This window comes from Balaenoptera physalus (genome assembly GCF_965194825.1).
Source record: "Balaenoptera physalus genome assembly, chromosome: 8".
Taxonomy (NCBI): domain Eukaryota; kingdom Metazoa; phylum Chordata; class Mammalia; order Artiodactyla; family Balaenopteridae; genus Balaenoptera; species Balaenoptera physalus.
In genome coordinates this window covers 104,030,807-104,057,567 of record NC_138887.1, presented here as the reverse complement: position 1 = coordinate 104,057,567, position 26,761 = coordinate 104,030,807, and the positions used below count along the sequence as shown (strand labels likewise).

General features: G+C 40.0%; 1 protein-coding gene across 2 annotated transcripts in view; it reads left to right on the top strand.

Annotated features, from left to right (window-relative positions):
* The window catches only part of CHCHD3 (coiled-coil-helix-coiled-coil-helix domain containing 3), a 281,079-nt gene that overhangs the window by 183,435 nt on the left and 70,883 nt on the right, over positions 1 to 26,761 (top strand). The gene's annotated exons all lie outside the window — the stretch shown is intronic.

Below are 26,761 nucleotides of genomic sequence, written 5' to 3'. Positions count from 1 at the left end.
TTCCCAAACATTGACTAAACTTGAGCACGTTCTTAGAAATGGTAGTGTTTTAAAGGATAAATTGTCTTTGTGAAAGCTGTTTCACTGCACTTGTGGCCAAGAAATGAATGTCTTTTTCAAAACTGGTGGACAGGAGCTAAATAGTAGGACTCAAGAGAAGAGTTAGGATGAGGAGTGCAGGAAGTACCTCTGATTTACCTGACCCTAGAATTTGACAGAGATGCAAAGAAGGAAATTAAGGCTGAAACAAAAGGAAGCAGTGGGTTTAAGAATGGGAGCTTGAGGACCCAATCAGTGCCCCTGTTCAATGAAGTATATTTGTTGTCTAGGATAAGTTCATACATAGACCATGAGGTTACAAAGCTAGCTTTCTCTTTGCTTTGATTGAGACCCCCAAAGTTGATTGATTTAGAATAGGTTGTTGCATAAGAAACTAGATAAACTAAGAAATAAACTATCCAGCCCCATTCAGTACAAATATTTGTATGTTGATCATCTTCACCTGTCTCTGTATGTCACTGAACTGAGTGCTTCTTGAGTGTAGGGACCATTTCTCACTGATTCAGCAGATATCTGCCTAATATATGCCAGGCCCTGGTAGTGCCAGAGATATGCTAATGAAGAAAGTGAACTAAACTTCTGCCCTCGTGGAGCTTAAATTCAATTAAAACCTCGTCAACATGTTGAATGGCAGATTGTGATAATATGGGAAACAGTAAAGCGGGGGAAAAGGAGTCCCAGGGCCTAGGAGTGTAGGTGTGGGGTTGGGTGGAGAGGGAAGGCCTGTCTAATGGGATGGTATCTGGGAAGAGGTCTGCAGCAATGGTAAGCAGGCCAGCACCAAGAGGGCTTTTGAGTGGAAGAGTATTCTGGCTGCTGTCTTGGGCAAGAACTGAAGCAAGAGGGACTTAGAGGTAATAGTGGTAATTCAGAAAAGGGGTGGTGATGGCTTGGGCCAGGGTGCTAGCAGTGGAGGAATGAGATGTGGCTGGATGTTTCCCAGGCAGAGCTGACCAGATTTGCTGATGGTTTTGAACATGAGTGAAAGAAAGAGCTCAGAGATATTCTAGGTCTATGGCTTTTACAGCTAGAAGGATGGATTTTCCAAGGTGAAGGCTATTAAAATATGGATCTGGATGTGGGTAGTGGAGGAAATCAGTTCGATTTTGGATATGGTAAGTTTGGGATGCTACTTAAGACATCCAGGTAGAGATGTTAAATAAGCATAAAGTGGAAATGCTTAGCACAGAAGTCAGCACATTTTTCTGTAAAGGGCCAGATAGTAAATATTGCAGGCTTTGCAGGCCATGTATGGTTTCTGTTGCAACTACTCAACTCTGCCATTGTAATGTGAAAGCAGCCATAGCCAGTATGTCAGTGAACAAGTGTGACTGTTTTAATATATGGCCACTGAAGTTAGAATTTCATGTAATTTTCAAATATCATGAAATACTCTTCTTCTGATTTTTTTCCCCCAACCATTTAAAAACGTAACACCGTTCTTAGGGCTGTACTAAAACAGGTGGCGGGCTGGATTTGCCCCGTGAGTTGTGGTTTGCAGAAGCCTGCTTTAGTGCACAGGTTCTGACATCAGGTGGCTTGGATTCAAATCCCTGAACTGGCATTTACCTGCTGCATATCATGGAGCATCTAACGTAAACTTCCAGTTTCCTCAGCTATAAAATGAAAAGTATAAAGCTATACTTAACCTCATTAATTTGTTAAATGAGATAATTCTCACAAATCACCTATATTAGTGTCCAGGACAGGGTAACCATTCAATCAGTGGTAGCTCTACTTTTACTTCTGTCCATCCAGAGCACTGTTCCTGATATAATGAGTAAATGTTAGCTGAATAAAATGATTGAGTGAAAGTTTTTGAGGTGATTAACCAGGACCTGCTTTTTCCACACTCAGTGATAGTTTTCTTTGCTTTCAAGTATTTCTATGCTAGATACCTTTTGAAGTCCTCATCGATTACTGTTAGGTATAAGAAAAGGCACTAATAAATATTTACCCATTTCTCATAAATCCACCAATTTGATAGAGATATTCAGTGATGGGTGTGAGGCACTGAGAGGATTTGCTCTCTGCCAATTAAACGGTCTGCTTAACAGTTAACTACTGTTTCTGGTCTCAGGTTAGAACAAGGCGGGGAAGGTCAGGTGGATATGGTGTGCTGATACCAAATCATTGTCACAAACGTCTTCTTATAACACACAAACACGCATCTTTTCTTTCTTGAAGATGAGGCTGGAAAGTAGTTATTTAGGAATTTTAACTGAAAGCTGAGAAGCTGAGTGAACTTAGAAGAATGCTGAGGTGGAACAATCACACTATTATTAGTTAATACTTAATAACTCCATACTTAAGAACGTGTGGTGGAAAGAATGCTGGACTAGGAGTCAGAAGGCATGGCTTTTTCATCTAGTTATTTGACAATTCACCTAATCTCTCGTGGTCTCTGGTTCTTCATCTATAAAGTGGGGATAATACTCTGTTCCTTACTCACCTTTGTGAGTTATTGGAGGGACCAGATAAAATGATACATTTAAAAGCCCCTTGAAAACTGGAAAGAGCTTAGCAAATATAAGCTGTTGCTATTAAAGAATATTTCCTTTCCATTGTGTGCAAGATACTAAAAATCATAAAATTACTTCAGTGTTATTCAGCTTCCTGGTGTCTTCTGCCTATTTTATAATACCTTGTTTTTGTTTATTACTGCCATTCCTAAAGTACCTAAGGTGAATTTTGTCCAATTGAATTTCATCTAGGAATATTTGAGAGACATTTAGGTGTCCAGAGACGAAGCATTTTCTAGGCTTAATGCAAAAGATTGTAAAGAGGGTTTTTCCTGTGATGACAGTGAAAAGTACAACGTCTAACCATTTCTGTTAGAAATTCTACACACTTTGTGTTAAAAGATGTAAAATGCCCAATCCAATAGTGGATAATGTAAGAAAAAAAATGATTGTGGTATTATAACTTGCAGACTCATTAACTTACAATGAAATCCAGGTTCCTGTTTAAAATTCAAGTTTAAAAGTGGATATAAGTACATATCTTTCTCTATTTTAACCAAGTGAACTTAAGAAACCGTACACTGAATACCAGGTGGTATATTAGCGGAGGGGAGGGGGCACTCAATCTTTTACAGAGTCATTACAGGGATGATTTCTAAGAGCACCGTACCATCTGCCCATCAGCTAGATTAGCAAACACAGTAATTGTATACATAATCACTTTTTTATGGCTCAGTCTTATTACTCAACTATTCATTTTCATTGACTTGATGCAAATTTCGTGATGCACCTACAGCGTGATACTCCTAAGAGTTATTTTAATATCTCATTGTCCTTCTTTTACTTTGAAGTGAGAAATTCATGGTCATTTGAGAATTATGAACCCAAGTCTGTTGAGCATTTGAAGCACATTCAGTTCTGTAGTACAGCTTGGTGTGCCTCTTGGTTCTATTTCAATAAACTCCTTATCAGTTAGACATTCCCTTGTGTGAATGGAGCTTTCTCGTCCCAGGTATTTCTATTGGCTGGTTCCCCAGGAGTCTGAGATAACTTTCTCCTTTCACTAACTCGGGAGGAGTAATAAGTGTAATTTAACTGGACACCAATTTCACACTTCTCAGAACCAGTATGCAAAAGCAGCAACTCTTTACTGAGAAAGAAGGTCAAAGCCATTTAAAAGTTTTTTGAGTCCTTGTTTCATTGCAAATGTTGCCAGCTTCATCAAACAACATTGACGTGGACGTGAGATAAACTTTTGTATTTTAAGAACGTGGACTTCCCTGGTGGCGCAGTGGTTAAGAATCCGCCTGCCAATGCAGGGGACACAGGTTCAAGCCCTGGTCCGAGAAGATCCCATGTGCCGTGGAACAACTAAGCCCGTGTGCCACAACTACTGAGCCCGTGTGCCACAACTACTGAAGCCCGTGTGCCTAGAGCCCGTGCTCCGCAACAACAGAAGCCACCGCAATGAGAAGCCCACGCACTGCAACGAAGAGTAGCCCCCGCTCACCGCAACTAGAGAAAGCCTGCGTGCAGCAACGAAAACCCAATGCAGCCAAAAATAAATAAATAAGTTAAAAGGGGAAAAAAAAAAAAAGAACATGAGAGGCGTTGCATGTAGGTATGCCCTAATTGAGAGAGGCTTGAATATCAATTCCTGGTGGTTGAGGTAAGAGGCTTGAGAGTATTTATTCCTGTTGGGTGATTTGATGAAAGAAAGCCCAGGGAAGCTTTCAAAGAAAAGGTTCTTAGATGTTTTTAAGAAGCCTTTGCCAGTCCCTCAGGGAATTCTCCATAATGCTTTGTGTACCTCCCTTAATGTGCCACATTTATGATAACTGTGATTAGTTATCTGTGTTTATTTTGTAAACTCCTTGAGGATAAAGGTCATTTTCTTATTTCTGTATTTTCCACAACTCATGTAGTAGGCGTGCAGTGAACGAATCCTACATTTACTAAGCTTATGCCGTAAAGTTAGGTCCAAGCTATTAGTGTACAGTCCTTAAGTATTCACAAAATATTTAGTATCTTCATTAGTTGTTTAAATTAATAATCTAAATCTATCCTGTGAGAAATTCAAGTTTAACTTTGAATATCTGGATATTTATAGCATCCTCATCATCCTAGTAGCTAACAGTAACATTTTTTGAGTATTTATGTTGTGCTGGGCACTTTGCATGGATTATGTCATTTTATTATCATAAACAACCCTATGAGGCTGTCAACCCTGTTGTTTAGATGAAGGTCCTAAGGCTTCAAGTAACTTGCCCAAGAATATACAGACAAAATGTGATCTGGATTTGAGCCAGGTCCAACACCTGAGCTTTTAGCCATTGTCCAGTACCATCTTTAATGTTTGTCAGTTGTGCACTTAAGAAGTTAAATTCTGGGGCTTCCCTGGTGGCGCAGTGGTTGAGAATCTGCCTGCCAATGCAGGGGACACGGGTTCGAGCCCTGTTCTGGGAGGATCCCACGTGCCGCGGAGCAGCTGGGCCCGTGAGCCACAGTTACTGAGCCTGCGCGTCTGGAGCCTGTGCTCCGCAACAAGAGAGGCCGCGATAGATAGTGAGAGGCCCGCGCACGGCGATGAAGAGTGGCCCCCGCTTGCCGCAGCTGGAGAAAGCCCTCGCACAGAGGCGAAGACCCAACACAGCCATAAATAAAAAATAAATAAATAAATAAATAAATAAATTGCCATATCTTTAAAAAAAAAAAAAAGATCAAGAAGTTAAATCCTGCTGATTGCTTTGTTAGTTCTTTGGGTAGTAAGTTAACTCCTTCTGGCTTCTAATACAACTTTTTAGGTCCTGATGTTAAAACTTGATCAGTGCTACCTCATAACCTGAAAATGTTAAGCATTCAAAATGCCTAATTTTCTCCCCAGGATTTGGCACTTCCTGGGAAAATTGGACCAAAAGGGAATAAACAGGGTCTTATTACTTAGCGACTGCAGCATGATACCCCCAGGAGTTACTGTAATATCTAGTTGTGCTGCTTTTACTTTGAAGTAAGAAATTCATAGTCATTCAGGCAGTTTAGAAATGTCTTTGAGGCATTCATTCATTCATATGTTCACAGTGTTACTACAGGATAGTCATCTCATTCCATCTCTAGAAAGAAAACAAACTTTCTGTAACTGTTTTATCAACTGTTTTGATGGTTATTTAATTAGAGCCTGGATTGCCTGCTCCCGGAACATCCATTGCCTGGATATTCTTCAGGAAAGTGTGTATTTTTCCCGTAGTCTTTTTTAGCCCTCTGGAAGGAAATTGAGAGGCAGGACCAAGGCCATATTATAACAGGGCAGAATCCAGATTCTCCCAGGATCTTGTAGGATGAAGGACCCCTCACTCCCCAGGACATCTAGAGATATGAGTTCTTTGATGATTAGTGTGTCTTGCATGTCTGACTTCTCAATTATGAATTGAATTGATTTGCTCTACTGAATGCACTTTGCTCTTGGCGTTCATGAGAATGGTGGGGTTTGGCACAGCATGAAGAGAGCTGTGAAAGGCCTGGTGGCTTGAGGAGCTGAGGGAGATCAGAGAGCTTAGTTGGGTACTGTTACAGTGTTCAGATCAACAGGGTGGTGGGGTATGTATTGCTTTCAGTTTACAGGCTCCTCTGGATTTCAGCAGCTATTTACATACACATTGCAGTCAGCCGCACACAATTAAGGAGGAGAGGGAATTATACAAGCTGAGCAAAAGAGAGCAGGGCAAAGAGAATGGTGAAAAATAAATTGTCATTAAGAAGAAAAGTACTTTACTAGTTCATCACCTGTGGAGAGAGTTGCTAATTAAATTCTAAGGTCATGCTTACATCAAATGAGCAATTTTTAAAAGCCTTTTTACTTATAGTGGGTGGCATTTCTTCTATTGCATCACAGTGTTGGGCTCATCTGTATGATTAATTGGCTTTTTTGATTGCTTGACGACTTCTTTGTCATTAGTACCTTCATTTCTGTGTTCCTCTTTGCAAAGCTTGGGGGAAAAATAATGCCAAGAATGATAATGAAGAGAAATGACAACAGAACAGATTATCGCCAGCCCAGTGTGTTCCTTATGCAAAGAAATTATTATGCATTTTTACTACCAGATGAAGTCTGTCACTGTAAAAATATCTCATTGAGCAGAGCTGGGTCAGCCATTTCAAGGGATTAATACAGGGTAGAGTCACAGACCACTGACCTCTGAGATCCTAAAACATAAACAGTCTTTTTTGGGGTAGGGCGATAACTACTTAGACTCAATTTATGGGATTAAAAAAACCCTTTGATGTTTTCCCCCTGAGGTGCTTTCTAAACAGTTGTCAGTGATTCTAGGTCATATGGGTAGCTGATATATACACTAAATAATGTGCATGTTTTGGCCATGCACTGTGATATAGCAAATTTAACACAGTAGTTAAAAGCATAACTTTGTGGTAGATATGCCTCCGTAGGTTATGCTAGTTTGCATTTGTCGGCTTAGACAGAGAGATTATTCCTTTGACACTTGGAAATTTTGTACTGGCCTCCTCATTCATCTTTAAATCAAGGCAGTTTCTCTGTGGTTTCTGTAGTTACCAAGAGTTGAAGAAAGAGATAAGCCTCTCTGGTCCAGGAGTTTGGATGTTGAAGGCATAGAAGCCAATGTCACTTTTAATCGTAATGCCATTACAGACGGCAGAGGTGTCAGCAAAGTTTTCAGCATGTACCTTGAGTTGCTCTGAGATTTTTTTTTTTTATCATTAACAAGTAATGATAGTTCAAATAAATGCACTTAGATGTTAATTGTTAGGTAGAGAAATTAATAAGGCCCAATATCACCATATCCTTTGTTAATATAATTGAAACAGTTATTTATAACTTAGATTCAGAGACTGAACCCTTTTGCACTCTTACCGGGCTCCCTAAAGGAAGTTTATTATTGCAGATATTCCAAAAGCAGCAAGCAGGGTGGACTTTTTTTTTTTCTATTTTATTCTCTAAGGGCAAGAAAATTGATACAGTATAGTGAATTTGGGGGTCTTATCCTTAATTCATTATTCAACAAGTCCTCCAAACACATTGGCTTTTCTGTTAACCTCTCTGAATTTTCTAATGGGAAATGTGGCTTGGGTAACCTTGAAATGCTTTTTTAATCTGGCTTTAGGGATACGAGACTTAAATTTTTTCCAGGATGAACTGTTAAAAGTGCATCCTGTAAAAATGATCCCTTTAACTGGAGCCAGTTTTTCTATGTCTAACTTTAGAGGAAAGATTTGCAAATCTTGGTATCAGCACTTAATTTGGGGCTCTGTTTACCATGTAGGCTGTCAAGAAGTATTAACCTTAAGGTAAGATGAGAATGTGGAGTTCAAAGCTATGGGCTGATGGCACAGAGTATACCAGGTATTAAATAGCATTATCCATCCTGCTTGCTACAGTAAATAGGATTTCACTATTATGATGTGTCAGGGCTTTCAGTGAAATCAAATTTACAAGACACTATACTGCCATCCTCTCTGCTGAGCAGCTTTATTCTGGGATCTTTCATATCAATCCTGTTGGTAGGAAATACTTGTACCAATTGTGCATGGAAATTATAATTTAATGATCTCTTCCTTTTCTCTATTCAGATCTTAGAATGGACCACTGTGCTTTGCAGCGATAGCCCCAGGGCTCTGAGAAAGAGATAATGTACAGTTCAGCTTTAAAGCCCAGTATTGCCTTTTTTGGGTGCTTGTTATGATCATAAGTGCTAAGATGCCAACAACACGGGTTGCATACTTTCTCAGCTCTTCACATTTCCTTTACCTTGTGAAAGACTCTACAATAAAATAGATTCTGTTTACCATGACAGTTTTTAAAATGGTATGCCACTTGAATGTGTAAAGACAAGGTAAGAAATAAAGTGTTATGAAACCCAGGGGAAATTAATTCCATTTTTAAAGATTCTGTTCATTTTGTCTGGGGGGGCTCAGTAGGCTGTCTTATTTGAAAAGCAATTAATATCCCCTTTCCTTTCTTCGGAATCTTTTCTTGTTATTGATAAGAATATTGCACCCAGGAAGTCATTCTGTATTTCCTGTGTATTTCCTGTGTATTTGATTGAAAATGAGCTAAATCTCTTAAATTTTCTTTGCATCCAATTTCATAATTAGTGATTGTTTTGCTTCTTGGTATCTTGTTTATTTATAAATTTCAAATGTACTCCATTTAGGCAGACCAGCCAGTGCTTATTTCCCTATTTTACTGACTAAAAAATTAAAATACATGAATATTAATTTTTTTAAGGGAAATTGCAGGGCTGGTGTTAGAAGATGCACTTGAATCCCAGTTTTATGTTCAGACCATGAGCCAGCTGTGCCCCTATAAGGGATTACGTTTCAACACATTAGCTTCATTAAGAAAGATATATTTGGTCATTAAAGCATTTGCAAATAGTATTATCTCATAACATCATCAAGTAAGAAGTGCCCATATATGAACTTGGCATATAAAGCAGGTTGGCACGGTAAGGTCAGCATTTAATGAAGGGAATCTAAATCCAACCTGGCCATGGAGACTAAGATAGGAGTTTGACCTTGGTCATTCTTACCAGAATTTGGGGCAGGGGGGGCGCTAGAGGGGGTCATTGGCATTCACCATTCATTCAAACACACATTTGTTAAATTCCTCCAGTGAGCCAGCCACTGTACGTAGATATAGTGATGAATACAAACGGTACAAACACCTGTTGGCATCGGGTACAGTGCTTTTAATTGCCACAGTGGATCCGTGGAGGCTTTGCCAGACTGTTTTCCAGAGCAGAAATGTTTTGTGAGGAATAGCTGCTACTTTTTGTCCCTTAAAGGTCTAAAGATCATGGGATTTAAAGCGGAGTTTAGTAGGGTGAAGAGATTCGTCAGGTTAAATGCTCAGATAAAGACCCAATGAACTGGGACTTCCCTGGTGGCGCAGTGGTTGAGAATCCGCCTGCCAATGCAGGGGACATGGGTTCGAGCCCTGGTCCAGGAAGATCCCACATGCTGCGGAGCAACTAAGCCCCTGTGCCGCAACTACTGAGCCTGTGCTCTAGAGCCCATGAGCCACAACTACTGAGCCTGCACACCACAACTACTGAAACCCGCATGCCTAGAGCCCGTGCTCCGCAGCAGGAGAAGCCACCGCAATGGGAAGCCACGAAGAGTAGCCCCCACTCGCCACAACTAGAGAAAGCCTGCTCGCAGCAACGAAGACCCAACGCAGCCATTAAATAGATAGATAGACAGACCCAGTGAACTGGTTGCGTTAAATAGCTATATTTGAAAATAAATGTTAAATATGTAAGTTCCATGAAGACCAGAACTATTTCCACTTCTTGATCACCATGATAGTGCCTGGCACATAATAGGCACTAGATAACTTTTAAAATTAATGTGTTAGTCAGGAAGTGGGATGGGTGCCTTGGCCAAATAATTTTGAGAGTGCTAAGCTTAACTAAGCAGAACAGATTTCTTTACTGTAGGCCTTCTCAGAGTTTATATACATTCTGAGCTTCCAAGATGAGGATACTGCATGCCATGTTTCAGCATTATACTCAAACCATAGAGTCTTTTTTTTCAAGAAACACTCATTAACTTATCCCAGCACGCCATCTGAGATTTTCTGTGCCCTGCGTAATGCCAGGACTTACATTTTTTGAGTCCTTCCTTATCTGCATCCTAGAATGTAGAGGTCGGGCAGCCATAGAAGTTTGTTGATAGAGTTCCTAATTTGAGGGCTTCTGAGGACATGCAACCATCCTGGAATTGCCTGCCTTTGTACTGTGTTGCAGAAGGGTGGACAGAGGAGAAAGAGGCCTAGGGATTCTAAAGTTCCTCTGGAGGGCTGTGTTCTGACTCTAAACTGTCTTCATAATCTCTGGTCTCTCTAAGAGTCTTTGAGAAAGCTGTACCCATGGTAGCTCAGTTTCATCAGGGCCCTCCCACCACAGGACACAGAATCATGCCCATTAACCCAAGAGTCGTACATCCTCATGTGAAGAATCGGGCACATAGAATGCCACCAAGGATCTAGGCTCACAGTAGGATTTTTCTTCTTTTTCATGAAATGAAGTAGGAGGGTAATCAGATTTGATAAATATTTAATTACCACTGTGGGTCTTTAACCCAAAAGTGTTTACCAAGATCTAGAGCTGGAGGAACAAGCAAAAGATGTATCAGTATCTTCCACTCCTTCAGAATCTCGAGTTTTCTGTGACCCTTCAGAAAGAGTTTGGAAGCAGTAAGGTTTGCTTGAGTAGGTCAGAAAGAAGTGCAGTCTTTGTATCCTAGGAAGTTGCACGAAGGTCAACAATCCTGCTCTGTAATCTCATTCGGCTTCAGAGACGGTTAAGCTCAAGAGTCCAGGGAGGACAGTGTGGCCACAGCACTGCCCCCTCACGACTTGTAGTTTCACTTGAGATCTATGAGGGTGGGAACGCTGTCTGTTCACTGCTCTATCCCTAGCCCCTGGAACGGAGCCTGGCACATAGTAGGTGCCTGACAGATCTTTGTTGAGTAAATGAATGAAGGAGTTTTCGGCAGGTGAAAGGCTTTAATCCCAGAAGCGGCCCAGGTACCTTAGATATGCATCTTCCGGGTGATTTAACGTGCACGTCACCTCAAGTTACACCTTACCCTGCAAGTTTCCTAGAGATTCAGGTGAGGGTCCTTCTGCTCCAGCCATGCCAGCTACTGATAGTAATACAGCTGCCTATCTTATTTACATAAAATGAAACGGTCAGTGCAGATGCTACTATTTGGGCAAACCTTTGAAGTAAATGAAATCATATTGCCTAAGTGATGTTCTTATCCATTACGTTTATGTGACTTGAGGCAGGGGTAATCAGTTTTATCCACAAACCCTGTCCTAAATAGAATCCGAAGTTCAGGAGTTATCCCCAAACTTGGCTTTTGGTGAAAATGTTCCTGGGTACTTTGTACTGTGGACATCCTTGCTGTTCCAAGGCTGCTGGCCAAGAAATATAGTATTATCATCAGCAGCATCATATTAAAACAGCCACCATCTATTGAGGGACTATTATAAGCCTGGCAGTACACGAAATTATTTAACACAATCATTTTAACCCCTGGACAGACCTCTAGGGGAAGGTATTTTCTTCCTTCACCACCTAACCAGTTACTGACTTTGTTCTTCAGGCTCAGACACATCAAGTAACTTGCCCTAAAGTTTCCCAGCCAGTGTAGCCAGGCCTCTGTCTCCTCACTGACAGCCTCTCCTTCTGTGTGACCAGGGGTAGACTATGATACTCCCTTGAGGCTTTCTGGCATTACAGTTATTATGCAATTCCACTCCCCTTCCCCAGATTTTAGGAAGAATTTTGGTGGAAGTGGGCATGACATTTTTTGTTTAGAGCCAGTAGAGTCAAGTAACAGATTCTCAGCCATGTTTCCCTTAGCAGCATTTGTACTTGGCTTCTTACATAAACTAAGCACCAGCAGTCTTACTTAACAGTGGATCATATTCTACAGTGAAGTGATATTAAACCAGTTTCATGATAGTGCATGATCGGATGATGGATACAATTAGTGTGGCTTTAGTACCTAGACTAAATGGATGGGAGAGATGCTGACAGTAAGGAAACAGTGAAGGATCTGTAGATTGGGCCTTACCCTCTGAGAGGATGGAGGGAAAAGATGATGGTCCTGGAAATACCAGGGGGAGAAATAACTGGAAATCAAAATTAAAGCCAGGCTAGATCAGCCGTGGTGATGGTGAAGAGGCTCAGTGGGATGACAACGAGAGAGGCGGGTGGAGGGTCCAAGAATGATCTTCTTGTAGCTCCCATTGCCACTTGCGCACCTTTGCCCTCACTGTCTTCCTTTGCCATGGCCTACTTTGCAAAATCATTTCTTTCTAATAGATCTCCAACGTAGCCCTTGAACTCCTGTGTCCTCAGCAGTCCAGCCTACGTAGCCTGCTGTTCAGATTGCGTACATATGGAATCTTGGAGCATAAACTTCCTGCAAATTTGGGTTTACTGTCAATTTCCTTTCTCTAGTTTAAGGCCAGAGATGTTGCTCCTATCTTACAGCTATTTGAACTTCAATTCAGGGGCTTCCCTAGGCTCTGCCTCAGAATTAACCCAAGTAATTAAATCTCAGAAATATACCACTCAGTCAGCTACCCTTAAGCCATTCCTGCATTTAACCTCCGTGATGGTTTTCCCTCTACTGCTTCAGAGTTATTCACTAGGAAATCCCCAAGCTTGCTGTCTCTCTGTACATTGCTCTGCCCTGTGTTAGACATCCCCTGTTTAGGGGATGTTGAGCACCTACTCCGTGCCCCGGTATTGTGCAGAGTAGGTCCTGTGATCCATGGAGTGGCTAACTCAGGCACGGTTTACCTCTGCTATCTCACCCCTCCTCCTTGCCTGTCATTTCTTCTTAATATTAGTATTTCTAGAACTTAATCATAATGTAGTCTCTACCTTGCCTAGACAAGACTGTAAGTGATGTGAGGTGGAGAGTGAAAATAGAAGTGAGAGAAGAGTAGTTCAAGGCTGAGAGTTAAGATCCTTGGGTAGGCAGTGCATGTACTGAGAAAGTCTGTGTTTCTGTTTATCTAACTACTGTTAAAATGAAAATTTAACTAGAACTACAATGAATATTTCTGTAGTTCCAGAAAAGTAATACGTAATAAATTGTAAACCGTCTCTCCTCTCGTGATGTGGTTGCTCTAGATTGTAGAAATTTGGCAGACATTCCTAGAACTGTTTGTTAAAATTCAATAGCATGTAATTAAAGACAGAGACTGCCATTTCTCTGGTGGGTACATTAAAAAATTATATTATATATCATTTGGATTTGACCGTGAACTCAGTTTCCAAAAGAATAATGCCAGAAAGACAAAAGGATAAGAAAGGCAAAAGGATAAGTATATTGTGCTAAATAGAGGCACAAGTTACATAAAGTAACTACATTTACAGAACTGTCAGTTAGTTATACCCTAGCTATTTAAGAGTAATTATGCAAAAGATAGTTTCTGAATGAATATTACTTTACATATTGCCAGATGGAAACAGTGATTCTGATGAAAGTCTGGGTTTTAAGCCTTGCCAGGCAACAAAACAAGATTGCTGATGTTTTAAGCCTATGTTGATTGGCGATTAAAACCAATATTAATACCTGGATGCCATGTTAGTGAAATGGAATATTTTATAGACACATAAAAGTTCACTGCTTCTTGGAACTTTAATATTCATCTAGCACAGAAGTGTACTTTTTCAGATGAGGAAACAGAAACCTGGAGGTTTAAAAATTGGTTTTATGTAGTTGGGGAAGGGAGTGGTGGCATTGTTTACCTAGTCCTTGTTATTGTCTCATCAAATAGGTTCTAAGTTAGTGAATGAATATTTGTTTATTTAGGTTCCTAGAAGTGATTTGTGTTGGGGTGGCCATCCCAACTATTGCAGAGGTGACTGAAATATAATGAATACTTGGGAACCATTCCTTAGGCTTTATGAAACTTAATCAAACAAGCAATAAAATTTCACTAGCTTTGTTGATATCATGGTACAAAGCAGGCATGCAATAGTTTTAACATTAATTGCTATACCAAATGAAAGAAATTTTCAGTAGAACTCACCTGATTGTTCTGTCAGAGGAAAGGACAGCTAAGTTGCTAGTTTGTTCCAGTTGCTCATTTTCATATACCCACAAATGCTTGTCTTCTGGTCATTACCTGCGATATTTAAGAATAACCCCAGACCTCAGAATGTTAGGGAGATGAGCTTAGATGATTCTGGAATGCATCAAAGCCTTGGGACCCCTCCACCAAAGGACCTCAAGGTAAATATAATGGCATCAAAGACAAGTGGATATGGATTCAAATGTTGGACCTCCTACGTACCAGTTCTTTGTCCTTGGAAATACCAAGTAACCTGTAAATTGGCTTTCAAAACACGTTTCTTTAGGGTGTGGAGAGGAAATAAAATATTATATGTGAATTTACATGGATATTAAATTAGGATAACATCAGGTATCATCATCATTATTCTCCAGCATCTAGGAGATTGATAATTATACACTGTTTGAGGTAACTTGTTGGGGGAAAAAAACCCTAGAAAAAATATCTATTATTTTGTCATGTTGAAGTGTTATATTGAATTTTGCCAGAAGAAATAGAATCACTGGCTCAATTGTAGAACTGTTTTGTAAAATAGACATAATTTTTAAAAAAGCTACAATTTGGGTCTACATTATCTTTTTGATTTTCAGAGCTCTTTAATGTACTTCATTTTATCTGGTAAAAAGGGATTTCTCTTGTATGTATTTCCATTCAAATTTGGCAGCCTATATGTATCAGAGATAGTAATCTGGATGCTTTAGTGTACTTGTGCACTTATGTTTTTCTGTCATCCTCCATCTTTTGAGAGAGGCTGGTGTGAATCTTTGTCCATTTAGTTGAATGAATGTAAGTCCAGCTGATGGGAGGGAAATTAAAACAGCAACAGAAACCCAAAGCTGGTTGAACTTTCACTTTTCCAGGTTAAAAATGGCTTATTTATTCAACCCTGTGATATTATAATGTTGGAGTCCAGCTCCTCAAGACTGGGCACACAGAGGCAAAGAGACCAGGTTCCAGAGACTGGTGGTGAAGTTTGGGGGTACCAGCTTTAAGGGAGTTGCTGGGGTATGGGGAGCATAGGTCCAGAGGAGGCTGTAGAATCTAGAGGAAATTCTATACAGCTCATGTCTAGCTTGGTTCTTGTTGTTGTTTTTTAGTGTTGGCTTTTCATTTTAATCTTCCATTGGAAGTCTCTGACTTAGGATATTAATGTAGAACAAGGATTTATTTCTGCATTGTGATTTTAGGGTCAGTCTTACAGAGTTTTTTATTTAATAAGTAAGAAGTACAGAACTAGTGGGGTGTTTTTGGTTTTTTTTTTAAACCCTCTTCCTATTACCCATAAAATGGAATGGATGACAACGAGGAGAAAGCATGAAAACATGAGTGAGGACAGGTCACAGGGTGGTGATGGGGCAAGAGCAAGGAGACATGCAGCAAGGAATCACAGAGGGGCGATTCCTTGACAGACACGCTCTTCTAATGGTGGATTTCACGGTGAAGAACATTCCTGGTTAGAAGGGTCTTTTCTTGAAAAATGAGTTTTATTTTGGATTGTATTCTTGAGTGGCAGAAACCATCACTGGTGGGGTCATGGCTGCAGGAAGATGATAGGGGCTGTTGATATCAATATTGTAGATTTCATTTCTACAGAAAAATGTACTAGGTCAGGCTTAATTCTGGCCTGTCTCATCATTTTGTGCGGTTTATACAAGGATCTATTAAAAGTACTCACCAAAGAGCAAAATCACTGAAGTCCTTTTAATTATAAAACGAAGAGTCTCACCATATTGTCGGCCAGCTCAGAAGACAATCACAGTAGACTGTGTTATCTTCTTTAAAAGTGTACCTTTTTTGACTAGATTCCTCAAAAGACAATTTGAGAATTTTCATAAAACTTAATGACTAAAGACTTAAGTCTAAAAAACAAAATTACCAAACCAGTAACCTTTCAAAAAGATTTATATGTATGAAACTCTAATATCTTTCTCATGTAAATTCATTTTCATATATTTCCCACAACTTCCTGTTCTGTTTACCGTTTCTGTCTCAAAAAACAAACCAAAAAACCCAACTAATATTGGTTAGTCCCCTTAAATTATCTTTTATATATGTAGTTCTTATATTTTTAATCCCTTGAATCATAGTATATTTTAATGACTAAAGTATCCAGTTGTTATAAATTATGGGCATTATAAGGATTAAACCTAGTTTCTCAGTTGTGGATGAATGTCTTTTTATTTGAATATGTGACAGTTTAAAGATAAAGGCATAAGTATCTATTGTTAATTGTTTTTTCTTTCTCTTTTTCTCTGTGGTACAAAATACGGTAAAATACCTGCTAACTCACCACCTTGAACACCCATAGGGCAGTTAAAAAAATTTCCCATAGCCTATTTTATATAATATACCTTCTGGGTCATCCCATTATCCAGAAAAAAACATTTTTCTTTTGAGAAAATTACAGCTCTTAAAAGTTTATCCACATACAAAAGCAATGTGTTGGTGGATATTCTTTATGCTTTATAGTTCTCATTATTTTTTTAAAACAAGCAATTTAGTACCCTTCTTACTAACAATTGAGAATTTTTGCTTGAACGTTTTCTTTTCTTTGTCACCATGAGCTGTTCACCAGGCCCAGTCATTCATTTGATATTTATTTAGAGTGAACTATGTGGAAGGCTCCATTTTAGGCTCTGCAGATTTAACAGCGGAAAACAGAAAAAAAAATCCTGTTTTCATAAAATTAGCACTCTGTTAATATATCACTGAATAACGAATATATTTCATGTCTAGTAGTGGTGAGTTATATGAAGAAAAATAGCTCATAATAAGGGGATAGAAAATGATAGCGTGCGGAGGGGTGGAGATGCTGTTTACGTAGGAAGGGCTCTGATCAGGTGCCACTTGAGCAGGCACCGAACACCAGGCTGCGCCATGTACGGGGAAGAGCCCTCTGGCAGGTACTGTTGAACGCCAGTTGCCCAAATCTCTTGCCTTGATTCCATGCCGTTTATTGCTCTAGTGTATCCTTCACTATCTTTTCAGAAAGTGCCAGGTTTGCTTTTCAAGTACTACAGTATCTGTCTTGCCAAGTCTGGCAGACGGTGCTTATTTTGGCCTGTATTTTGTTAGCAGATCAGTTCTATGTTGAGTTCAAATGGCACTCTGATTTCAAGAGTGATTCTAATCCTTGTTCTAGAGGCATAGTAAATAGGCGCTGTGGATCGGGTAGATGAATATTGAAGTACTTTTACAAAATTCCTTGTCAAGTGAAAATGTGCCTGAGTCTCCCTGTGACCTTGTACTTTTCTCCTTAGGCCTCCCCCGACCTTGCAGTCCAAGTCAGCATGAATAATCCTACTTAGCTCTTTGAAAGGTAGAATGGCCACATTTATCGTGAGCCTACCCTTTGCCAGCCCTCTGCCATGCACTTTACATGCCTTATTTCATTTAACCTTTCTAGCTGTTCAGGACGGTTATCCTCATTTTATAGACGAGAGTGAGGCAGAGTAATGGTGTGTACTTTATCCCAGGTCACAGAGAGAGTAAGGGGGAGAGCCAGGATTTGATCCCTGGAAGCTAAGCCCGCAATCTCACCCTTTGTCCTGCATGGACTCCTGGGAGGTTGGACTTGGGATGGGATTGAATTAGACGCAAAGAGGCTAAATAGGCTGCTTGACTTGAAACCTGTTTATAATATTCGTTGGGCAAAAAGTCCTCCTCTAACCACAGTTAGCCTGTGCACAAGGTGGACAGATCTGTTTTCACCACCTCCATGTTCCCTTTCCTGTTTTCACTGAGCCAAACATAAAAGGCCTAATAGCTACTCTTTGCACCTGTTGTCTTTGGACCGAGCCTCCACTTTGGGGTTGTTGTTTCCTTTTCTCCTTCTCTCACCTTTCCCTCCCCACTGTTAGGTTCCTGGCACCCCACTGCCCTCTCACCTCCTCCCCATCATTAAAACAGAGAAAGGTTGGACTCCCTGAAGTTTCCTCTACTGTGGACAGTCAGCTGAAGCTGCAGCCATTGGGCATGACTGTAAATGGTAAAGTGACTGTCCTGGAGCTTTGGGACACGTGTTCATTTCTCATTCTTAGCACGGGTTATCACTCTCTTTTTTTCCCCTCCCTGTAAATGTTTCTCAGGACACTCAGTTATATGATTTGCTTTCCAACACATTTGGCAGAATTTTAAGAGTATCTTTGTACCATAACCCTCTTTATCTGATAAATTACAATTCATTTTAGCTGTCTGTCTCAACATTTCTGACTATAGAAAATGCAGTTTTAATGACAGAGGTATATGGTTGAATACATCCTTGTAATTAATAGAGATATTGCTGACATTGGATTTGAAAACACTATTTGTTCTGAACAGGATGAGCTGCAGGATAATATGAGAGTTTTCAGAACTTTTTACGTTACTTTTAAAATCTTTCAGTTAGTCGAGTCATTACTGTAGTTTGAAATTGAGGTCTATCACATTGCCACTCATCTTTTGAAATTGGTATCTTTCTCAGTACGGTCAGATAGTACCAGAATCAAGAGAAAAGAAGCTTTGTCTTTGTTTCAACTTGTGATACCTTGCTGCTGTTCCCCACCTCCCCCCTTTAGTCAACACACACTGAGTTCTAGGTGCCAAGATTCATGGACATGGTTCCCTGTTCTTAAGGAGCCAGCAGACTATAACAGATACATAAATGCAAGGATGGTTTCCCTCTCCTCTAGCTTCTTACATATAGTGAAGCGTTTGAAAGAATTTATCTTTATGAGATAAGGGTGTCTTCAGAAAGACTTTCACTTGGATAAAGTAAGTGATGAAACTAAATTGAAAAATCTTATTTATCATCCCATGTTGTGTAATAGAATCTGTAGGAATTGTTAACCTGTGAATCACCTCTGTATTGCTTTTTATCTAAGCTGGTTATATAGAAGATAAGACAAATGAAGGAAACTGTAGCAGCTAGGTCATTATAACTGAGGTAAAATTTTTATTTTTTAATGACTTGTCCTCTGGCTTTAGGTTGACATTATACTGGGAGGGAGCACATGAATTAATCATTGGAAAGTTATATTGCTGTGTTTCACTGGTTTCTAAGGTTTGGTTGAACATTTAAGGGGCTTTTAGTGAAGTTATCAAGTGCATCGCCACATCACTTCCGTTGAGTTCGCCAACTGTGACTAAGGCACTCATGGTAACGAATGAGGCTCTCTTCTAGGTGGTAAACTGAGGCTCCAAGGCAGCGGCTGAACTCTGATGGTTGTTGAACTAAATGTCCGTGCACAGAACAGTATGGCTGCTCAGGGTGCCCTCAGATCGGATTTAAGAGCTATTTAGAAGAAAAATGGCTTTATGAACACTTAGCTAAGAGATGTTACTGATTGTAAAAATGATATTCTTGCTAGTGTTTATATTCTTTCTTATCCCCAGAATGATTCGGTGGGACTCGAGTAATATTATATCAGGAAAGCTGGAGTTCTCTGATATACAAACTCTTAAGTGTGCAAAAGACAATATATCGATTTTTCTTTGTGTAATTAGTGCTTGCACAATACTAGGCTGTTCGTGCTTTGTTGAACTGAGAGCTAAATCCCAGAAAGTTGGTATGAGAGAATCAGAAGATCAGGGCAGGGCTGGCATAGGCCAGCTGCTTGAGGAGTTGTGTCAGTGGCTGGCAGCCTCAACAGAATGCTCCTTTGCAGTATTGCTTCTGCTTTGTCACGAATGAAAGGTGTATAACAAATGTTGGTTCAAGGGAAGTGAAGCCAAAGAGGAAGGAGGAAAAAAGAATTGAAGAAAGAACTGAAAAAAAAATTGAAGACAGCTCTAGTCTAAACGAGCTCCAGTATCCAGATTGGAATAACCTGCGTCTCAGCATAGAGAATTACAGACAGAGTGGCAGCTCGGCCATGGAGTGGCCACCTCAGAAGACAGTGAGGTATCCCAGGACCGCTGGACCAAATAGTCTTTTGGCTGAGTTGAGGTAGTCTAGCCTCTAGATGACTTTCCCCTCCTTCAACTCTGATTCTTTCAACATCAGAGTATCCTAATTTTTAAAACAAGGACCCTGAGACCCAGAGAGGTTGAGTGGCTTGCCCAAGGTCACAAGCAGTCAGGTCACCTGAAGTCAGGTCACCCTTGGAAAGTGACCCCTGTCAAGCAGAAGTCTTAAGTTCTAAAATAAGCTGCCTTGTGGGGTGTGCCAGTCTCCCTGTCACCATCAGTGCTTTAGGCAGAATGAGAGTGATTGCTTGTCAGGGATGTTGCAAAGAAGATTCTTGCAAAAGGATTCCATGACCTGTAAGGTCCCTTACAACTTTAAATTCTATGATTCTAGCTCTGTTTTCATTGGTTTAATAAGACAGTGTTCTCCCCCTAGCTCCTTATAGAAATGGATCTTGGAGAGCATTTTGTTACATTTTCTATTTAAAATAACAATTAGCCTTGCATCTCAGGTATTTTCAATGGTGTGTTGTACCATGTGTATGATTCATTTGAAATATTAGTTACATGTGAAGTGGTAGTTTGGTGAAATAACATTGTGGCTTCTCACTAAACCAAAAGCTCAAGAAAGCAGAGAGACCCTCATTTTCCCAGCTGTCAACCTGACTGATATTTTAATTTTTCTGCCCTGTAGAAAACTTCAGTCTCTTATCCAATAGATAAATGAGTGAACCCCCCAGGAAATGCAGCAGAATGTTTCTGTTTGCCAATGCAATAAATACAGAAGCTAATAAATGCCTCCTTCCATCAGGAGGAGGCGTGTAATGAGTAAATGATGAGAAAAAGAATTCAGGGAAACAAATGATCCGTCCGATCTAAGATGACAGACAATTTCTTAATAACTTGTCCTCTAGTTGGAGAGAGGGCTTTCACCAGGCAAAGAGAATGCCTGTTGACACTAAGCCTAGCACATGGCCATTTACATCTGGCTGCTGATGGGTTTATTTAGTCTGGTTCCATTTGGGTCACACTGAGCAATAAGCTGCAATTCAAACTCAGCCTGGTTATGGCTGACTTTTCTTTGCTCTGTAATTTCTATGAATGTGTGCTGGGAAAAGGATTCATTTCAGGGCCTAATTCACATTTCTTACCCCAGATTACACTTACGTTTCACATTTGTCTTTTCAGCAAAGACCTTTTTTAGAAGTAGAGATCCAGTCTCTTTCCCTGGAGATATGTTCAGATCACAGGGGTTTCACAAGAACTTCTTTCCTGTGGGGTGAATATGCTGTTCTTTATAATGCTTTTGTGTACCTCAACTCTCTAAATCCCCGGGGTCTGCCTTTATGGAAACCAGCCGAATACTGTATGCTTTGTCCCCCGTGGATGGCTGCACTCTTGGCCTACGGGTCTAGTTTGGAAGGACTTGCACTAGGCAGAAGACACAGTGTGATTAAGACGGAGTAAATGAGATAGGCTTTGGAAGAAGAGGAGTTGCGATCCACACTGAAGATGCGAGAGAGACTCCATGCCGGACCAAGAAGTCATTTGATGAAATGCATTTTATTATCACCCCTTTGTGGGATCTTTCTAAGAACATTTCTCAGGAGAGTCATGGGGAAAAGATTGGCTACCAAATACCAGCAGTTTTCAGGCACAGATTTTCATGAATATTTCTAGAAGAAGACTATCAAATTGCCTTACTGGGTATTCCATAATTATCTTTTCTTCCCCATTCCACCCCTCCCCCCACCCACTTTGTCTTATTTGTATTTAAAAAAAAAATTCTGGTATTTTTTAGTACCACATGAATGAATGCATTTCTGCAGTTGAGGAGTGAAACTTTTAAGTAGTAGTAGGGTTTAGGGCCATAATGCAGAAGAATGTTAATGAGTCATCAAATAAAAGCTGGACATAAGTGATACTGCAGGGGCCTTGGTGTACTTGGCAGCATATGAAATGTGCCTTAGATATTCAGGAATCCTGCACAGTATTTTCTAAGGGAGAGCCATTATACCTGAAAGCTAAGACTTTTCAATGTGCTTCTATTCACATGCATATTTCTATGCCAGCTCTTTCAAAAGACCTTTCCTTTGAAATACAAAAAGATAAACATGTCTTTGAAATGGATAGGTGATCTCTTTGCCACTTTTGAAATCTTTCTCCATTTCATATCTGTGATTTTTTAACACCTAAATTAAGAATGACTTTTCTGTTCACCTGAGTAGCTTTATACGCATTGCCAGCACTTGAGAGAACCATTGTCACAGTTATTATTAACATCTGAGTTTGGGTACAAAATCGATGAAAGGAAATTAAAACTTGAGATAGGTGTTCCATCTGCATTGGATCTTATTTTTGCTTGAGTATTGCAGTTCATTGTTAGGTGACTGTTAAATAAATATGATACCTCCATGGTCAGAGAAAACCATGAATTTATCAAGTACTTACAGAGGTACCATCTATTGCTTAGTATTGAAAACACTACAGTATTTTAAAATCTCAAGACCTAAGGCCTTACAGCCCTGGATTTGGAGCCTGAGACCTGGGCTGATTTGGTTATAGCACTTACTACCTGTGGGACAATAAGCAAATGTATAATGTTGGTTAAGCATACCATTCCTTATAGGTAAAATGAAGACAGTAGCCTCTAACTTTACTTCCTCCTTGACTGGTTTTTATTACATAATCAATTGATATAAATGATTGCTTCCTAGTCATATTTGCTGTTGAGGAGTCCAAGTCACCACTAGCCTCGCAGCAGTTTTAACTCTTGCTTTGATGGAATTGTGTTCTTCTGTAAACGTGGAATCCTTAGAGCCTCTGCTCTTCTAGGGACTTTTTTCATATGACCAGCACATCCCTCTGGATTATGAGGACTGGAATCATATAACTACTTCAATTTTTAAAAAAATATTTCCCTCAACTACTAGTACCTTGTCTTAGGAGATGGCTGTCAGTAGATATTTGAGTGAATAAAAAAATGAACATTGACTGGCTTAACAAATGGCAGAAGAATTTCAGAGACACCAGGAATAAATAGGGTTTTAACCTTCATAATTTAAAAGTTTTTCCCTCCTCTTTAAAAAATTAATACGCACTATCTCATCTGTACTGGCCTTGTGGGTGGATGCACTTGTAGCTTGTGAAAATGCCAGGATTTTGTTTCAATTTTTTTGTTTTGGAGGAGAGCTGGTACAGTTTGGAACGTTATAAGGAAACGGTTGTGTAAACTGTCCTTATTCTTGAATCTGTTCACCAAGGACTAAACCTTAGAGGAATTAAAATATTTCTCCTCTTCTTTTCCGTGGTCCAGAGAAAGAAACACAGCCTAGAAGCAACTGCCATCCCTCTGTTGCTTGTTTTAGCTGTCCTCTGTGACGACTTGAATATTGAAGTTGCTTTTCATGTTTCAATATTATAAACTCTGTGATGAAAAATTTTTTCCCTAAATTTTTATACGCACCTGTGATTACTTCAGGTATTTCTAGAAATGAGGCTGAGTCAAAGGCATTTGAGACTTGCTGCTGTAAATTGTACCAATTTACAGGACTTTGTCTTGGCCTCTCCATTCTCTTCCGTCAGGACCTCTTCTTCCTTCCCTGACTCTTCTCCTTCCTCTCAAGGAGCCACTGGTTACTGTACTCTGCACTGGTTACTTCTGCTTTCGGAGGTGTTCGTCCTGCTCCCCCCACCTGTTTGGTTGTGAGTCCCTATTAAGAAGTTAACTGACAGTAAGCTAAAGGGTAATAAATGGATTAGCCTTGAGTTTCTCAACCTGAATTCTGAGGAAACAATCTCAGAAGGTCTTCAGATCTCTGTGAGAATCTTTAGAATCTGTTTTCTGTTCTGTGATTCCTGTGGTTATTTCTGTAGTTAATGTAATCAGATTTTCCGTCAGTAGGACCGCCCTACACATTTGAGGAACGCTAGGTTGGGTGACAGAACCTGCTGCCCCCGTGCATTTGCACTGTAACAGGGGGCTCTTGGAGGCACAGAGGACTGCAAAGCTGAAGGCAGATCTCTTTGCATACTGCACTGGATTCGCTGCTTGTATTTCTCTCCCCACTGGCCTTTAAAGACGTCTTCACCCTCCCACCCCTGGGCCTGGCCCGTGTTAGTTCTTCAGTGAGCTCTTTTGAATGAATGAATTTGAGGGCTGGAAAAGAAGGTGAAATGGGTAAGAAAGATCATCCAGGGGAGCATCTGTTGTAAACCCTTCAGATTCTTAGTATAACATTGTGTGTGAAGGAAGAACTAAACAGAGTTGATGATAAAAGCAGCTTGTGTCCGTCTGCTCCTCTACAGTAAGGATTACTGTTTGCAGCTTTCCTTTTAGCCCATGGTTTTCAAGAGGATACCGTGTGCGTGAATGCACGCCCATGCACATGCTGAGCAAGTGCAGGAGAGTTTGCATGTTAGATTTACAGAGTTCCCTTCTGTGGGAGACAGGAGACCCGCTAGGGTGAGGTGTAGTGCAAGCCTGAGCTCAGCTGGCGATACATACGCGATGCTGTCTGGATAGAGCCCTCCAGTGCGCGTGCTCTTAAATGTGCACGTGGCGGCACCGCGTTGAGCCCTGCACAAGTAAGACTGATGACCTTGAGAGTGACTGTGTCACATTCCTCAGCGAGAGCTTCCTGCACTGGTAACATGCAGTGATTTCAGAGTTTCCGTACGGGTCTTGCGAGACATCATGTGCTAACCCTTCCGATGACTGAATTTGCTCTGTCTCATGGTTGTAGAAGGGCAGTGAGACGCACAGCTGTGTCAAGAGCAGAAAGGCCTCTGTGTAATAGAGAAGTCTGAAAGGTGAGTGTAGAAGGGTGGATACTGTTTTAATTCAGGTAGAAGAGCTACAAACAACAGGAAGATTTGAGACCTCTTACTGTCATTATTATATAAGAGAAAAAGTGAGAAAAATGAATACCTTATAATTAGGGTAAGTGGGAAACCTCCATTTAAGCAAGGTTAATGGGAGCTGTGGGTGGGAGAGGGTCAGGCAGTCACTTTCCCAGTAGTTTCTAGGTAAGTTACCTTTCTTGCATGATACCAATTTAGGCATAATGCCTGTTGGAAATTGAGGCATAATTTTCTTATAAAAATGATACAAGCCCACGATAAAAACTTAAATTGTTATAGAAGGCTATTAAACAAGAAGGAAAAGTATCTCCTCCTCAGGTCCCCTTTCCAGGGGTAACATACTCCTTGCAGAATATTTCGGGGTGTATGCGTACATATACATCATATACTTATCATTTTATAAAATACACTGTCCAAATTGTCTTACAACTTTGTTTTTCATACTACTTGGATCTCTTTCCATCCATATCAATACAAGTAGTAGATCTCTCTTATTTCTAAAGGGGTTAGAATAAAGTTTTGCAAGTGGAGAGAATTCTGATAAGAAGCTTGAATTCTGACAAAAAAGCTAGAGAAATTAAAAGGAAATAAAACCACAACCGACTTAAGAACTGAATATGAAGGGTAGTTAGGTACTTGAGAGAAGTACAGGGCTTTAGAGACTCATTAGAAAAACTACTTCCTAGAAATAAATAAAAGGTCACACTATATGTGGTCCTATAGCACTGTGATTTTTTTATTAATTATACATTTATTTGTGTGATTTTTAAATTTATGTCTGTCTTCTCCAGTATGCCACAAGCTCCATAAAAGTAGGGCCAAGTATCTTGTTTGTTCACCGTCCCATTCCAAATTCCTGGCCTAGTGTCTGGCACAGACCTTCAGTATTTGTAGAATGAAGAAATGAACAAATAATAGGAAACTTAGACTGCCAAATGAGTGTTTGGTGCAGATGTTTATTTAAATCGCTCAGATGAAGAAACTGAGGCGTGAGGTAATATAACTCATATAGCTTGTGTATTATTGCAGGGCTGTCAATGAATGTAGAATTCCTATTCTAATTAGAAAACTAAATCAAGAAAAAAAACCCCTTCAGACTCTAATTAGTGAAGTTTCTAAAGTGCCGGCAATAAAGCTAGAAATGCCAGAAGAAGCTCTGAATAGCTGTTTCTTTATATGAGAAATAGTAAAGATGGAATGAAAGGGTAATTACAAAAGCAGTTTATTAATTTTGCCAAGGTACCCAGGAGACAGTGGGGTTTTCATGAAATGTGGCTTCTTAGAAATGGTAAGATTTGATGCTAGAGGTAAGCATAGCTTTAAATTTTTTAATTCTTTCTGTTCTGTGTCAGAAAAGGAGAGAGGCAGAAGGAAACAAATTTCTGACATGTGGAAGCAGAGGATTCCACAAAGGAAAGGAAAAAGATGCTCCTGCTGGGTCATTGCATTTGACTTTATTAAAGTTATTCATGAGGTGTACAAAAAGCAAACATACCAAGGCGTAAGGAAGGTCTGTTCCTCATTTATTTGACACTCTATATCATAAAAATGGAATAGCTTAAATTAGGAAGTTTTTTGTTTTTGTTTTTGTTTTTCTTTGTTTAATAAAAGTCTAGAAGTGAGCAGACCAGGGCTGGCACGGTGGCTTCAGTGTCATTAGAGCCCCAGGCACTTAACCATTTCACTCCTGTGTCCTCGTATAGGGTTTCCCTCTTTAAGGTGGACTCATGTTCCAGGATGGCTGCTGGAGCTCTGACCGTTGTATCTACATTGCAGATTAGGAGAAAGGAAAAAAGCAAAATGGCTGAAAAGATTCCCTGCCAGGTGAGGTCAGCTCTCTTTAAGCAGCCTA